We start from the raw sequence: 18,544 nt of genomic DNA, 5'->3' as shown, positions 1-18,544 counted from the left end.
TTTTTCTCACTATGAAAACATCCTATTGGGAATTCTGTAAGATGAAAGAGCACATATTCGTGAACTTGGCTTGAGAATAATACTGAAAGCAAGAAAAACTGACTGGCAAGTGAAAATATCACAATTTGTGCTTCCCAAATTAAATTTCAATGCATAGAATTCAATGCATAGATGTTTAGCTGGGACAATACCTTGGAACCACCTGCTACCTTGAACCTCAGCAACGAACACAAAAAATTTATTAGTAGAGGTTTTCTTTGAAATAGGAAAGGTCTTTTACGAGTACCATTCTCAAGTAGTAGAGAGGCATGTGAGACTGGCAGAAAAAGCGTCATTGAATACATGTGGTTCAGAAGCCAGGGATGAATTCATACGAAACCGGCTCAAGTCCCGGACGAACTTGCGAAGTTTGACAACAAGATGAAGTTCTCTTGTGGAACCTGAAGATAACGAGTGATTAAGCTGTAGCTGTAACTTTATACTGTTCTTTTATCAATTGCAAACCTAAGTTGGGTCAGGAAACAAAAATATTGTAAAAGGATTAACAACAAATATTGTTGAAAGTAGTTTAATATTTTAAATAACATTAAAATTATTCTTTTCTTACCTCAAGTTGAACCTGAAGATGACGAGCGATAAGCTGTAATTTTTTCGCTGTGTCTCTTTTCATCGAACAGAACCATTTGTTGGATCAGGAAACAATAAAATCTGATTTCTTTTACTTCTCTCACTCCACCCTAGCCAGGTATCTGCCGACATACCAGTCAAGTTAATCAACTATTATTTACTTTATATTTTTCTTGGCATGTCACAGGGTGGCATATCTTGTTCACCGGTTTTGTAAATACCAAGCAAACACTCATTAATATTTATGTTTTACTTACATTATAAAGTACTTCTCATGCCTTCGTGGTGTAGTGATCACCACGCTCGAGGCCCGTGGTTCGAGTACGGCAAAGGCTTTGCTCATTTTTTTCATGTCTCCTGCTTCCAAATAACCTAATGTCTCAGCTATGCCTTTTTGGCATGCAACCACGTTTTCTACTAGGCAGATACTCTCAACTTCACCCAAAACCAAATATCAATATTTACTTTTAATTGCGTTTAATGGTTTTATATCATTAATGTAATCGTAATAAATTATAGTTAAAAGAACTATCTATGAAATTTTATCTGTCAAAGGTCTCATCGCTTTAACGTTCATTTAATATTTTGTATAGATCTGCTTGTGACGAAGTCACAAGCAGATCTATACTACACATTAAACTGAATTGATACTGCACATTAAACTGAAATTCAGCTTCAGAAGTATTGATAACTCCCAAAGAGTTAGCTTTACTTCGTCTACGCATATGCTAATACGAACAAATATTGCACAGCAAGCTTTCCCTAAAAGCAGCATTTTATAGTTATTAGATTCATATCTATCCACGCATCACTTGCAACTTGAAGATCACTTAAAAATGCATATACTTTTTTTTTTTTTTTTTTTTTTTTTTTACATTTACGTTGAATGTTCTGCATACCATGAAAAATAACTTACATATTAAACTGAAATATGGCAGTGTTAGACAAACTCAAAATTATTTGAAATTTTCAATTCGGTATTCTAACATCAGCGCTCCGAATACTTTAAAAAGAAATTTAATAAAACTGAAGCTCAAAATTCTATTAAACGTGATAACTTGGTAAAAAACGCGAATTTCACTATAATCTTTTAAAGCAAAAAAAAAAATATAAAAATATGATAAAATAATAAATAAATCTTAAGATAATTTTAACTAGAAAATTATTTATTTAGTAATTTTTATTTTTGAACAACGGAACGCTATTGCTAGTAGGATTTTCTCTTTAAATCCAAACTTTACCTTTTTTTAAAAAAACAAAAAAGCTAAGCTCTCTGAAACGGAAATTAAGGCTGCCCATTTGACATTAAAATGGATTTGCGAAAATATTAAAAATTTCTTCTTATTTCTTATTATTCTTGAGTAAACGTTTTTCACTTTTTGTATCAAGAGGAGGATTTTCATAAAACATTATTAATTAAATTTGTAGGCAAAAAGTTAAGTGCAATTTTAATTAAATGTTAGGTGTACTTATAATTGGTTTTTCAGTAATCATGTGAATTATTTTCATTAATTTCAAATATTTTTGTAGTTTTCCTTTTCTCAGATTTCAAACACACCCAAGAATTTGTTTTCTTTTTTGTAAATACTAAACTGAATTTAGTGACCATTGTCAAAACCATTTTTTTCCTTGTTTTTAGAAAGCAATCCTATTTTGAGGTTGCCAAACCAGTAAACAAAAACTTGGACACTTTAGGTTAATACGTTTACGTGTGACGTATGACTTAAATTTAATGTTATATAGCAACGTTTCCTCAATATCAGTAAAAGAATTAACGTGGCAATAGCATATCGTGTACCTTTTTTTAGTCTAAAACAAAAAATGTCGCCAACAGCAACTATTTACTTAAAATGCTGACATTAACGAAACATGTTCTACATATAATGACGTCAGACGCAGTCGCGTACTTTCTTCAACGTCAGAATATGATCAGAATATGACCTTATATTACAATAACTAAAAACAAATCTGAACGGTTCCAGATTTTAAATTACGTCCAAGGGGCGTTTTTTGTGTGTTACCTTCATTTATTAAATACCATGTTCATCGCACTTAAACCATAAATTTCAGTTCAATAGCAATGTCGCAAACTAATTTTAAAATGAGCCTATCTTTAGAATTTCCGATACACAGTTCCGCGCGCTGGAGATAAAAAGGCTCCCCCTCCCCCGTAGATTGTTGACATTGCTCGCTTTCAAATCGTTGAGTTTGTTAATCAAAAATTCGTTAAAGTTTTACAAAATATGAAATAGATAATAAAACAAATTACAAATTTCAAATTTGGTCGTCCACATGCCCATATTCGCAGTGGGATTACGTCATTCAAAATTCGATGTCTCTAGGTATCGTTGGCCCACCAGCGGCCGAGCGGTAAAGTCGCTGAACATTGGTAGTTCGGTCCGAGGTTCGAATCCCGCGAACGGACTGGCTGCATGGGTGTTTTCGTGGTTTTCCCCATACGTAACGTGTATACGAGTCAGTTTCCCTTAGAAAGTCCTCCACGAAGGCATCCCTTCCCTTAGGCAGATAGCCCTAGTGTGCTTTGCCATAAGTAAATACACACTAGGTACCGTTGTTTTATCACAATGAGAGAAATATACATACATTTACGCAGATTTTTCATTATTTAATTTCTTCAAATATAATGCGGGACTCTAACATTTGAAAAGTCTGAAAAGTGAAACAGACATTTATAGTGATTCAACGTAAAATCGCAAAACGAAAACAATAGTTCTTCAAGGACAAAGCTTCTTTGTACTAATAGTTTGTTTAATGTTTGGCAAAGCATCTTTTATTTTATCTTTTGCAAAAGTTGCAAATTTTTTTTTTAACGAACTCTACAAGATTTGAAAACGAATACTTTTCGAAATAAAGCATTTTTATTTCCAACGCGTGACACTGTTGCCACTCGGAAAAATGAGTGCAAAGAGTAGCTTTTTTAGAGTTTGGAATTAATATATCGTCTGATTAAAGTCGTACAAATGTAAAAATGGTCGAAATGGCTTTTTTTTGGAATTCGTTGGTACCTATTTCGGAGCTCAACTTCCCGCCGTTCCGAAGGAGATGATAACACAAACAAACAAACAGGCAGACGCGCACAGATTTTAACTGTAGAGATACATGAGTACAACTGTTATACTTTGCATGGAAATAATAAAATTTTCATTATTTGGGGGATTTTATTAATTAACTGAATCGAACTATATTTAATATTTCTCCTTAATTTAAAAATAATTTACATACATCAGAATTTTAAATATTATTAATGAATAAAAAACAAATCGAAGAAAAAAAATGCTTTTTTTAATACTGCCGTTGTTAAAATCTGTTCCAACAGTGTGTATAATTCTCTTGATTTATGTATATCAGAATACTTCTAGTCGTTTTGCTACTGTATAATTCAAAGCACATATGGCATGCATGGGAAATTTATTTATATATTGCATAATTTCACTCTGAGCAATTAATATAGGGAAAAAGGCGGTTACACTTATTTAGAAATAAATTTTAACCTTCTAAAGAAATTTTAAAATGCGTAAGATATCTTAGTAGAAAATCTCAATCTTTCGAGGAAATATATCTAATGCATATCATTTCTAAAGGGTATGTACATGTAAACAATTTAATATGATTAAAATTTATTGGAAATAATAGCATATTAGCTTTTACTCTGAAAAATAAATATTTCACACGGATTTCAGGAAGAATACAGAAATGGGTATGAGATCCATCAGATAAGTTTAATGAGCAAACATTTTAAAACATAATGCCCTCTATGTTTTATTTTTTCTATTTTTAATTACGTACTACTCAATGCTATTTTTAATATATAACACAATGCCCTCTCTTTTTTATTCTTTTGCAAACAAATGACGTTTTTAAGAGTCACTCAAAACGAGTAGCAATTCCTGAAGGCCGATTGCCTCTCGTACATGGTTCTCGAATAAAGCAATGACTTATGTACCTATAGTGTCATTGTCGAATGTCTCAGAAGATTATTCGAGGGACTGAAGATGGAAAAAAAGAATGAGATAACTTTTAAAAGCACTTCTGCTCCTTCCCGCCATTGAAATTTCTTACAACACATACTTTGAAAAACAATCATATTGTGATTTTTGTTTATTAAAATTATAATGCCCTAAAATGCACACGCAATTATTAGACCAAAAGGGCAATTTCCCGAGAAGGGCTATAAATTTCGCTTTGAAATTTCGCGTTGTTTCACAATAAGCAGCGTTTCACTTTTCAAATTGTTACCACCAAATATTAGTAACCTGCGTCATATTTAAAGAAAGAGAATAAGGAAGAATCTGCATGAATTGTATGTATGATTGTTTCTAGCATTGTGAGAAAGCAACGGTACCTAGACACATAAGACATTGAATAACGTAGTCCTCCCACTCGAATATTTGTTTTATTATCTATTTCATATTTTGTATAACGAATTTTTGATTAGCGAACTAAATGATTTCAAAGCGAGGAATCGTAACACTGTATGGAGAAAAAATGACATTTTTATCTGCATTGGAAAATCCTAAAGATATACTCTTTTAAATAGTTTTTGATATTGTTGTTGAATTTAATTTTTCGTTTAAGTGTGAAAAACATGATATTTAATAAATAAAGGTAACAGACAAAACGTTACATAAACGCTCCTTTGGACGTAATATAAAATCTGAAAGCTTTTGTATTTTCTGTAATTAAATGCGTTTATAGATATTTTTAATCGACGTGTTAAGTAATGCTGATGCAGCTCAAAATTTGATGCACTTTCCTAACATTCACGCTACATTCCTTGCTTCTGAAAGTTTTTACCGTGTGTTCATCATTATATTAATTTGTATATCCATCCGTTTCTTTCTCACTAAGTTTTTATTTACTGCGAGCGAAAGGAAGTTAGTAAAGCAAAATTAAATTACAAATTACATGAATTTTCAAGTTTGCGCTTAGTTTCACTGTGAAATGCTACAATCGAATTTCTAGTTGAAGTCTGAGAAATAATTTTATAAATAAATTGGAAGCGCATTAAAGATCAAACAACTGTAAGCCCAGAATGGAATGCTGTCTTTTATTCAGTTAGTATTTTATTTCTGAAAAATATTATAAATTTAACAAAATGAAATTTGATCCCGAGTTTCAAAGATCGTGCGCTAATTAGAATTTTGAAATTTAGAACTAACCCAAATATAGGAAATTTATAACGAAGACGTAAATCTCTCTCTATATATATATAAAGAAGAAAGTATGTTTGTTCGTTCGCTAATAACTCAATCACTATTATAGCTATTATCACTAAACGTTCTACACTTCTTTTCTGGGTACTGGAAAAGGTCGACATCCACTTTTTTTCAAAAAAAGTAGCTAAACTCAGAGACATTAATTACAAATTCGAAAATGCACTACTTTTTGCCTTCATTTTTCCCGGCGGCAAAGGTTTCTCACTCTAGAGAAATAAATCTGTTTTATTTCGAGATGTGTTGCCACTGCTCGCTTTCAAATCGTAGAGTCTGATAATAAAAAATATTTCGAAGTTTTACCATGAAATAAAAATAGCAATGCCAGGCATTAAATGCATTATTCTCGATTCCAAAATTTCTTGGGAAACCATTTCGACTATTCCCATGTTCGTAAGACTTAACCAGCCGAGATGGTAATTACAAATTTCGAAAACACTTATTTTCGCATTGATTTTTCCGAGTGGCAACAGTGTCGCGCTTTAGATATAAAACTGTTTATTTCGAAAAATGTTGGCTACTGCTCGTTTTCAAATCTTAGAGTTAGGTAATCAAATATTTGTACGTTTTACAAAATCTATATGCATGAAGAAGAATGTCTGTTTGTGTGTTTGCTCGCGTTATTGATTTGGGATCAATTATGATCAATTTTTGCCACATTTAATCGACTAAAATTGAATATAGGTGAAATATTGGATGGAACTTGAGCTTTTATAACCATTTGATTAGAAAGATGAAAATCATTAAAAACTGCGTGCCATTGTTGCTGGTACAATGAGACAGAATGGGTCTTTTTTCAATGGAAATTTTTCATGTGTGTTCCATATCGCATCTGAATGAGAAATGTATGGATATGAATCGTATTTTTTGCACCTTTTTTAGAGAAGAATTATAGCGCTCCGTTCTCCCTATTGTTAGATGCATTACTCTCAATTTAGCTTAACTGGCATCAGGTCCCTCCTCTAGTTTAAAATAAAATGCAAGATAAATTTCGTACATTAAACATGTTGGCCATGAATTGTCTTTATCATATTTTATTTCATTACGGCGTACATATATTTCTCTTTACTATATTCATTCTGAATTGTATTGCCTTATTTAGGTTAAAATTTCAACCATTCCTCTGTTTCTTACACTGAGAAGAAATATAAGTTTCTAGTAATTTACAGAAATAAATGCATTTTGTACAACTGAAAAGTATATTTGTTTCTATAAATTTAGTTTTACAAGAATTATTTAATTAGAAGTGTTATGTCATAAGAATTTCTGAACGAAACTACACTTTTTTAAATGCATGAAATAACGCTGGTTAAGGAAAGGAAATGTTAAATTTGTGTCAACTCTTCTTTATTCCATCTAATAAAATTTCATCAAGGCTGAAATAAGAGGAAACCAAGCATCTCTGTATATATGAAGTAATTTAAGATTTTTGTATCTCTATAATTACTCATTAGATACAGTACAAATCACGGATTCAACCAGAAGGCATATACACAGCACATAAGACTCAAACGTCAAATTCTGCTGTTCAAAATATGCATTCAAATTTTCCCATCAAAGTAACTAGAAATAATTTGAAGAAGGAATTAAGTTAAACAAAAGAGAAATCTTTAAAAAAAATCTGAAAGCTTTCAGAATTTATATTACGCCTAAAGAGGAGTTTTTTAAAATTTTGTGTGTTACCCTTATTTATTAAATATCACATTATTCGCACTTAAACCATAAAATCCAGTTCAACAGCAATATCGCAAAATAGTTTTAAAAATAAGCATATATTTAGCATTTCTGATATACAGTCTCGCGCGCTGGGGATAAAAATCATTTCGCCCGTACAGTTTTGCCATTGCTCGCATTGAAATCGTCAAGTTTCTTAATCAAAAACTCATAAATACTTTACAAAACAGGAAATAGATAATAAAACAAAATCCAAATTTGGGCTTCCCGAATGTCATATTCGAGCGGAGACGTACGTTATTCAAAATTCGATGGCTCTAGATACCGTTGTTTTATCACAATGCGAGAAACATAAACACCTTTTTGTAGATTCTTCAGTATTTAATTTCTTTAATTAAAATACAGGGCTATATTTTGGTGGTAACAATTTATATATTCAGTCGCCGTTTATACTGAATAAACGCAAAATGCCAAAACGAAATTATTATCCCTTCTGGGTTGACGCCCTTTAAAAATATACCAAATTTAATTAACAATGAGGAGCTAAAATTTTGAAAGCTACCTTTTTAAAACCTACACGCGCGAAAAACAAAGTACTTTGGCATAATCTGAGATTTAGAATCCAAATATGTAAAAAATGTCGAGAAATAAAATCTCAAGTTAAATTTCTTCAATAGGCGCAATAGAACGGAAGATACAAACGTGTCACAATTTTTTTCAGACTTTCTTGTTTATGATTACAAAGCGCTTCATACCTATCCTGATTTTTACTTGTTTCTGGTTTTTATAATCTGAAGAGTATCATCTTGAATGTTACGTATCTGACTAGAAATCTAAAGACACGGATGGGCTTTCTACAGTGAGGTTTTCAGTTAAAAAATTCACTTGATTTAAAGAATGAACCAGAATTACTTCTTCCACTACAAAATCCAATAAATTTGAAATCTTTCTGGATAAATCTTGACCTGGGTCAAAAAGTAACGAAACGTAATACGAATCCGTCTATTTCGAGAGCCCTTGCTTTCGATGTATTAAATAATTTTTACCCTGAGCCAGAGTGGCTTCGGATCTTACTGATGGATCCCTCCTGTCTGATACCCTTAATGCAGGAGCCAGAGTTTTCTCCGAAATGTTCTCTTTCTACACCCCTGTGGGCCAATGTTCTGCGTTTGACGGTGAAATTGCTGCGATTCGCACAGCTGTGTACTGGGTACTATGAGAAATTCACAAGAGCTGTTATACTCTGTGATTTCCGAGCTGCTCTGCCGGCTATCGTTTCAGATAAAAATCCCATATCATAAGACATATTGGATTGTCGACATTATTTACAAAACCTAGCTTCACATGAGAAAACTATTGTTCTCCAGTGGGTTCCTGCCCAGCCGACTTCTTGACAAAAAATGGTGCTTTAATCATGCAGAATGTTTCTCGTCCTTTGCGTTTCCATACTGTTAGGGACCTTATTAAAAGATCTATCAAAGTACGTGCTCAGAAAGATCTCGATCATCGTGTTTCTCATAAGTCTTGGAAGAATGCTATCCCGAACTTGTGTAATGGCCCAAGGCGCAGAGCGGTCGCTGAATTCCGCCTTGCCACCGGTCATAACTGCCTACAATGTCATCTTCTTAGATTCAAAATTGTTCCTTCTCCGATATGCACACTGTGCAGCTCTGGAGAGGAGATGGATGCCGCACATCTACCCCACTGTCCTGCTCTGCGCAATATTTCTCTCGCGGAGCGTTACTGGGAGGCAAGAGATATATTATATTAATGAGCTCTGTTGCAGCTGTTTTTTTTATCATTGTATTGCTGTATTCTATGTTCTTTGTTCTTGTGTTTTTGCTGTAACTGTTCATAATCTGCTATTGGAAATAAAAAAAATTTTACGTATATAATAAATGGCTTAAAAACTACACTTCAAGTAACATCGAAAGATATTTCTCCCGTCTTCATAGCATGTCTTCGACGTGTAGTGGTCAGCACGCTCGAAGCATATTCGAGAGGTCCGTGGTTCGAGTCCCGGTGAGGACACTGTTAATTTTTCATCTCTCTTGCTTCGAAATAACATAATGTTCATACATAACAAAGAATAACGCATTTATGTTGAGGAATCTGACAGATTTGACAAGCATTCAAATATATCCATGTCAGCATGACTCAAAAATGCATATATTATTACAAAGTTATGCACTGACATTTAAAATATAATTAATTTTTCATGACTATCATTTGCTCCAAGTAATGAAGAAAAAACGCAAGATTTCATAATAATTTAAATTATAAGTCTTCGAAATGAAAATATCTTTAATGAAATGGATCAAGTTACAATTATTTCTTATTTCAAAACTAGCATGAATTGATTAGTGCAATTAAGAGACATTTGCTTGATTACGTCCATAAGTAAAATTGTTTATGAAATAAAGAGATTGTTGCAAATTATATTTCACTCCCTCACTTTCCTTTTAGTCCCAGTACTTCGAAGATACTTAAAATGGATTTCACTCTCATTAAATAAAATACACTTTCGGAACTAATCCTCGAACATGTTTTCTTTTTCTCTGTAGTTAAGAACATGTTTCGTGGGATCCCTTAAGAATATTACCATTAAGAGAATCTATTTACTAATGGACATGCATTAGGGTTAAATCAAAATAAAATTGTTGCGCATTAGAATTCTTTTCTTCCTTGCTGACTAATACACAAATGAATTTCGCATTAAAATTAATGGCGGAATTTTCTATTTGCTGGAAATTTTAGATGAGTCAATTTGTATCTGAAGTAACTTCTGACTTCGAGTTTTGTTTCATCTAATCATTAAATAGTTAAATTTATTTTCCTTACAGTTTCTTTAACTTCAACTGTAACTTAAATTTTGAGTTTGCATCATTAACGTAATTTGAGTAATTTGGAGTAACGTTCTTAAAATGTTCAAACTTATCATAAAATAAGAGTTAAAAATTCAGTTTTTTCTCCTATTAATCACGAAACATTAAACAGCATTATATTCAAGATATGCAATATTTCTTGCAACAGTTTCCGATTTCCGTACAACATCATTATTCTTTCTATACGTTTAGGCCCATGAAAGATATATTTATAAATAATACGACGTAATTCACACATTTTTGTGTCCGATTGTTTTTTCTTCATTAGTTTGAATTCATTTCTCAAGAAAATTAATATCTTTGAATTTAATTGTTATTGAAAAGTATCTAATCAAGAAGAATAACAGTAACTGCATTCAGATGGTTTTTATTTGGATATCTGTTGGTTTATGGAAATTATTACACTCTGTGTTAATTAATTGTGGTCGTGAGGGCCAAAATACTAATATTCTAATAGGGGGACCGAAACGTAATGTCGCTTCTGCGCATGTCGACAAAAACATGCTAAGGGCAGAAGTGGGAGCAAATCCATGGCAGGCACTCTTAACCTACCTTGGTGGACCATCCAAGAACATTTAAAGTAGAATGGAAAAATAAGCAAAGCAGGTGTTTGAGACCCCCATAATCTGTCCGAAAAGAACAAAGCCAATCTATCCATCACATGCAACGTATTGCTTCAACGGCACCATACAGAACCGTTTTTTGATCGTTTGATGAGTGGAGACAAAGAAAAATAAGTCCTATATGATAATCCAAAACTCAAGAGGCAGTGTTAATAGGGATTACAAAGGGTTTACATCCCCAAAAGGCGCTTCTGTGCGTTTGGTGGAGTATTCGCGGAACAGTTCATTTTGAATTGCTGAAACCTGGACAAACTATTAATGCAGATCTTTATTGTGAACAATTGGATCGAGTGAACCAATCTTTAATCGAAAATTATCCGGCGATTGTCAATAGAAAAGGCATCATTCTGCAACACGACAACGCAAGACCGCACTGTGCAAGAATTTAGATTGTGACCCGTTAATGGACAGTATAAAAGAAAATGTGCAGTTTTCTTCCGGAAGCGCCATGGCATAACATTATAAAGCACTTCCAGCTGTGATATTCTGCTTATAATTTCTTTTACGATATAAAGTGTTTTCTCTCTCCTTCCTGCAGGCTTTCGTGTTGTATCTGTAGCACACTCGGCGCGAATTCGAGAGGTCCAGGTTCGAGTTTCTTAGAGGGCACTACTCATTTTACATGTTCTGGTTAAAAAAACCTTAATTGCTGTACAATAGTATGATTAAAAGTAAATATTTTAAAGATAATTTTTCGAGTGTTTATTTTGAAGAAAGGAAATTTACATTTCTGTTGCACTATAATGTATTTTTTATTTCTTAAATATTGTTATACTTTATTGAAAGAAGTGCATATTTTCAAACTGTACGTAGTTAATTCTACTAATATTTTTATTATATTGATATTTAAACTAATTACGAGAAATATGTAAGGCAAGATTATACAGCCTATTTTACTGGCGCAAAAATCTTAAACTTAATTTAAAAAACTGAAAGTATTATTTAACAAATACTCATTATAACTGAGTAAAATGTCATATTATTATAAATTATAATTATATAATGATTATATAAATTGAGTAAAATGTCAGATCACATATATTATTATGTACTACAGCAATGTATTAAGTACCTTCATTGACATCAAACCTTTTTTCAGTATACATAAAATAAATTAAATGCAGAAAATATAGAGAAAAATTTTATTTTACCGAATTTTAAGAGTTAGTTAATTGAAACAGTCATTAATTTTTAAAACCTTCGCTTTCTCATCATGTCAGGGTACAATAATTCACAATCAACTTTCTAAACTGCGTTAACATCACATAATTAAAACATTAATCTGTTTATTTTTCTACCATGCTGTTTCATTAGTACCTTAACATCCAAATGCAGTTATCTTGTATCCATTGTCACAGATCTAATTAACTTATCTAAACTGAAGTATAATTTCACTTAATTCTTTAAAGTCCATTTCAAATGAAATTTAGGAAACAGTTTACTGATATGATAGTTTCGCTTTCTTTTATTTAGTATTTTTTGGTACACTTCCATTTTAAAGCTATTTAACAGCACAACAAATTTTATTACTATCGGTTTCAGAGATAAGTCTAATATTGCATAGTTAACAATAACTCTATTGACATCGTTCCCAGATATCGCAACAACCGGACAGATAACAGAATTTGATCGATGATCATATACCCCTTTCCCAGTAATATTAGATAAGGAGGACGTAGGTACGTATCTTAAGCGAGAGTGGATATGTCATTAGTAATAGGCATTCATCAATATGGGTTTAATAAAGGGGTCCTTGTTCTGCTTCGTAGAGCATAATCGTGATGGCGAAATCTGTAAATCATTATTTGAAGCCGATTCCTAGACGTTTCTTGCTAATCCTCTAATTGATGATGCAGGATTTTCGTAATAACTGGCGAGATATTTGAAGGATTATAACTTGACGTAAAATTACATATAAATTTTCGTAACATTGTTCATTAGTGTAGGTTTTAGATGTGTTTAAATTTTAAATAAAAGTTTTTTTTTTTTTCAATGGTGGGCACAAATCATTATATGGACGCTGGTCACTACTAAGGCCAGAAGAGGTGGTCACTTTATTACGGAGGCACCTAATAGGTGGGCCACTTTTGTCTCCTATGAAGGAATGGACAATATAACTCTGCCTTCTCCGGTATTCGAACCCGGGCCGTTTGGTATCGCAGTCGGCTCGCCTAACCACTATACCATCTGGGCGGCAGAGGAAATAAAAGTAACTGTTGGGCTTTTTATTAAGAATATCTAGTTTAGAATTAAGACATTCACTTTCTTCTGAAGAACAATCTAAGTAGAATCTGATAATGTTAATGCTGTTCTCTAAATAATGGTGGGCGTGGTGCTGTACTGATTAACCACTATGGTAAAGGGACAGTTCCCACCCCCCCGTCACTTATGACTTAAGTAGAATCTGCGCTGTAATGCACATTAATATGATAAAGAGTTTTAGCAATTTAAGAAAATAATTTTTCTAATTTAATGATAACAATCGTATTATTGCATTGTTTATTTAATATGCATGAAGTGCACTAACCTGTCTGCAATAAAACTGCAAGCGTCCGAGAAGCAAAGATGGTGAAAACTGGCAGTTTGACTTTGGTCCAAATCCTCGCGAAAAAGACAGGTTGCATAGGAGATATTATACTAGTTTTCTGTGCATAAGAGGGAATACATTTCCCATAAAAATTCCTTCGCGAATGCGTCCTTTCTCATAAACTCTGCTTTGTTCAGAAAACCATAAAAATGCAATTTATTTTATTATTAAAATGATATCGATGTTCAAATTATACTTAGTGAACATATCAGCACATGTACTTTTGTGTTATTATATTTTGGAGAAACAGGGAAATTCATTATGGAATAATTCTGCTAAGCTACTAAACGAAACCAGTGCAGTAAGAGCAAAAATGAAGTTATCTAGCTCCACAAAGCTAACTCGTTGTCCTTTATGTCCGATATGATTAACGATATGAAGTCAAACATGTAACTGATATGCCTTAAAAATCATTTCAATTTTATTTTAGAATTACACTTAAGAAAATAAAATTTTCCTTCATAATTATACAATTATTTACAAAAACTGAGCGTTCCTATAAATATTTTCACAATATTATAATTTTCAATCCTGAAGATGAAATCTACATCTCGTTTAATAACCTTCTTTGCATTATTCTTGTGCAAACTGCATTTCGTGAGTTTTTTCATGCAATGCTTAGTTAATGATAAATAAATTATTTTATGCTATTACTTTCTATATTCCGTTTTTATGCTACCATCTACAAATATGTCCCAATCATTCAGCATTCCATTCTTAGAAACTTCATTTTGATACATGAATTTAGACATTTTCAGTATCCCCTGAAGGTCAGTTATTTTCAATAATACCTTTTTTTTTTTCAATCTTAAATTTATATTTATTACTTTAACTTTCAAAAACACCAAAATATAAATTCAGAGCTCCTTGAGAAATTAGATATATTAATAAAAATTCTAACCTGATTCTACACAGATTGTCTAAAAGTATTCTAAACGGTTATCAATAAATGTTCCGGAAAAAAAATAGTTAACTGAGCAAAGAACATGATAATGAGCAGCATCGTAAATTCAAGCTTATGAGAAATCCAATTCATTTTGAAATATTATTGCTGATTTCGATTCAAAATATAAAGTTAATGGATAAATTTTACCCATCTTTTGGGCCGGAAAGTCAATAAAAGAAAATTGTATGGACAAATATTTTATGATTTCGTATTTCTTTAATATTATAAAAGCTTACAAAGACAGTTTATAAAAAAACTACAAAGAACCTAAAATGAGGATTCTCGATGAACTTCTTCTGAAACCTGTGGTTCAGATGTAGCTAACCATATTTTACATGGTTAGAAGTTCTGAAACCTAAGTAGTTCTAGGTTTTTTACGATAAGAAAAATTTAACAGAACAAATAATATTATAAAGTTATATAGCTCATTGAGTACCGTTTTGTTTCACTGCAGCTAGTGCTGCGATCATCTGTTCTGACATAGCATCAATGAAGGTCAAGTGTTCTGTGTTCTGTGGTGTCATTAAAGCAGCAGGCTATATTCTAAAAACAATCAGAAAAGAATATGGACGTAATCCTGAAACTGTTAAAAATATCAAGTATGCAGAAATCAAGGGGACAGTGATCCTATGATGATGAATAATAAGACATTATCTTACTCTCTGCAAGAAACTAAATATCGTTGAAATTCTTCCTCACTGCAAATGGTGAGCACGTAGAAGTATACATGCTGTATACTTTGTAATGGTTGACGACATTTCCCAACCACCTTATATTTGAGCTCAGCGTCCAATCTGTACAATAAATATTTTAACCCAGAGAAAGATTTTAAGCTCAATCTGTACGATGAACATTGAATACAGTAGCAAAATAATTGTATTATATTATGATATAGGATTTTAAAACTGACGAATGTTACCTCTTAACAGTAAATTTTTTAATCATCATTCTTCCCAAATTTACAGACATTAGCAGCCACGTAGATTACAAAACCATCAAGCACTGACGGTTAATTTGTTTTTTGTTCCTTGTCGCAGAAAAGACTAACGGTTCAGCAAATTCATGATTCCCTTCAAGTATTATATAGATACAAAGTATCTTAAAAAGTCTTCTACTAAGTTTCAGATGTATGAGGATTATCCTTGAATGTTTTTTTCAAAACAAATCTATATTCCAAATTATAATTAAATTTAAATTTTGTAAAATTGAAGTTTACCGTATATAAATACCTGAATTTTTTATATATTTTGGAATGTATATATTTATTTAGCAAAGTCGCTTATCTTCCTTGGAAGCGTAAGCTACTTTCGTTGGAGAAGGAGGAGAATGTGGTGACAGCGTATTGCTTTTTTTGAAAGAAAAATATAAAAAAATAGTAATAATAGATCTATAGCATGCAGATAATTATAAAAAAAACAGATAAACAACCAACTGCAAGCTGAAGAGAGACAGTTTGGATGACCTAGATATACACTGTAATTCAATATTAAGAGATATTTCGCATTTTTTCGATTATCTTCAAAACTGCTTGGAGGATTTTAATGAAACATGGTCTGAACATGGGTTGATATAATACAAAACCACCTGCAATACAGCTGCCAAGATATACACGCATAATTTCGCGTGTGGCTCATCGACACTGGAAGATCTAAAAGCAAGCATGCAAGAGAGAACACAAAATTAGGATAATAGTTTGTAAGGTCTTTTCGAAGAGTCACACAGTTCTAACAGTGTTAACATCCTACTGGAAACAACATAGTTTATGAGTAAATATGATGGTGTGTTTGTTTCTTACAGCAATGTTATTTACATGTCCTGGAAAGCTCTGGAAAGATGAAGGCGAATTGCAGTTGTACTTCCAAGATCGTACCACTAATATTCTACATTTCTGAATTTCACGCCATGACACAATCTTCCCGTTGATATCCTAGAAAATAATGCAAAACTTTACCTTATAGGGACGAGCCCTGTCACCCATAAAAAAAAATGAGGGTGAACTGCACCTTAAAAAAGGAAAATTAGGGTTCTAAGATCTCATTTGTATGAAAGGAAATCTGTTCTGTTTGATCTCTTCTCGCATCTACGTATAAAAGAGTATAAATCTTTAACATGATACAGGGACAATCAACATTGGATCAAATATTAGTGGGATTTTTCGCAAATGAGTTCCATTTCATCGGAACCATCTACATGTGACATCGCATGGACTGAGCTAAGGACTCGCTATCTGCCCTCCAGTATCCGAGGGAGAAATCAGTATGAAAGCGGAGTTCTGATGGTCTGGGCAGGACTCACGTTGGACCGCAGCAGAGGTTTTTATGTCAGAGACTCTGCGACTCCTAGAAAGATTGCAATAAGCACTTGTTAGACGGGATTTTGAAAAGTTGAAAGATTTACTGAATGGATTGGTGATCCAGATCTTCAGACCTACGTCCAAAAATCCAAAACAGTTAAACCTAAAGTCAGAACATTATGTCCTTCACGTTTTTGGATGGGCAACTGCAGGTCGCCTTTCTCCTCCCAGATCCCTCCAAGAAAAGAAAACCCCGTAGGACGGATAAATTGCCTCAGTATAAAATCATGTTGTCAGAGGTAATGATATTTAAGACGGGATAATATTCTTTATTAGTTTTATTTTCGTTTTGTCTTCCAGTCTCTGTTTAAACCATCTTAATCCTATGACCTTTACTCCCTATCACATGTATTCACCACGACTGCTGTATCACACATTTTTCTATTAAATCAACTTATGTCTACATGAAATTTTAACTAATATCTGTCTATTCCAGATATAATTGACTAAATGTACAATTAATTTAATTTTGAAAATCACTAATATAAGCATTGAATTAAATCTTTTAAAACGAAATAGCCTATATAGAAAAAGATATACTAAATGCATGCTGTTGAAATTACTGGATTATCATCATTCAAATTAATGCAATTTTCAAGACAAACATATTAGGCTTTAGACAATTAGATTATAGCAGCAAACATATACGGAATGCTCTAGAAATCAGAATTTCGTTATCTTTTTAAGAAATTTTCTTGATCATAAATATGCAGATCACGAGATTTTTCAATACCGAGTTATTAAAATAATTTGCCGCAGTGTCTGATGTATCTCAGATGTCACTTTCTTGATGAATACCAGTCTTTAGTTAAAACTTAGGTGTGATAATATTTGTGTATCAATTATTATACTCTGAGACAAAATGTTTCGTCTAATTCTTCAAATGTTTCGTCCTCTACTTGCTTACTTCTTATCATGAGATTGTACAATATTTTATATGACTATTTATTTTCACAACTGTATATTTTTAACCCGGCAGAAGTCGCAGCAAGAAATGTTACTAGAGTGGGTGCGTGGGGTATCACATACCCCAATATTTAAAATACGATAAAAATAGTTTTATTTAGTTTTAAAGCTGTTTTTCTCGTTCTCGTGTATTATAAATACGTGAATAATAATTGGGTTTCAAAAAATTAATTTCCAAAATAATCTTAGAGTTAAAATTAAGATAAAAGAAAACAATAAAAAAATAAGCATCATGCCTCTAAGTTTGATTGCATCTCTAATACACAATGCTTATTTTATTTCTTTACACTTTGAACGAAATACATTCATGTGCTTTTGGCACAGAATGTTTTCACATTTTAAACATTGCATTCACGTTCTTCTGTCCTTGGCGCACGGGCAATTTATCACATCTTTCACACTTAGTTGTTTCGAATTTCATGTATTCGTTTTAATTCTTCGTCGAAACTTCTGCTTTTGTTCTGCATGCAGTACGTCAGTTTCTTGATAAAGTATTAATCCCTGATCTTTGTTCAATACTCTTTTTCATTAATTGTAATGCTAAGTCCTTCAAAAACAGACTTCTGTTTCTAGTTGGTGGATTAGCAGTTGAATATAATATAATTCAAGCATTTATTGCAGCAACATTCAGTGCAGGAAAGAAAATTAC

General features: G+C 32.3%; 1 protein-coding gene across 5 annotated transcripts in view; it reads right to left on the bottom strand.

The window, feature by feature from the left end:
* LOC118192095 (cell adhesion molecule Dscam1-like) overlaps positions 1-18,544 on the bottom strand; it is a 1,228,438-nt gene that overhangs the window by 1,176,604 nt on the left and 33,290 nt on the right. The gene's annotated exons all lie outside the window — the stretch shown is intronic.

This window comes from Stegodyphus dumicola, chromosome 9 (genome assembly GCF_044657685.1).
Source record: "Stegodyphus dumicola isolate Sdum_Otavi_A_Nest chromosome 9, ASM4465768v1".
Lineage (NCBI taxonomy): Eukaryota > Metazoa > Arthropoda > Arachnida > Araneae > Eresidae > Stegodyphus > Stegodyphus dumicola.
The sequence above is the reverse complement of the archived record's forward strand: the minus strand, read 5'-3'. Positions and strand labels throughout refer to the sequence as shown.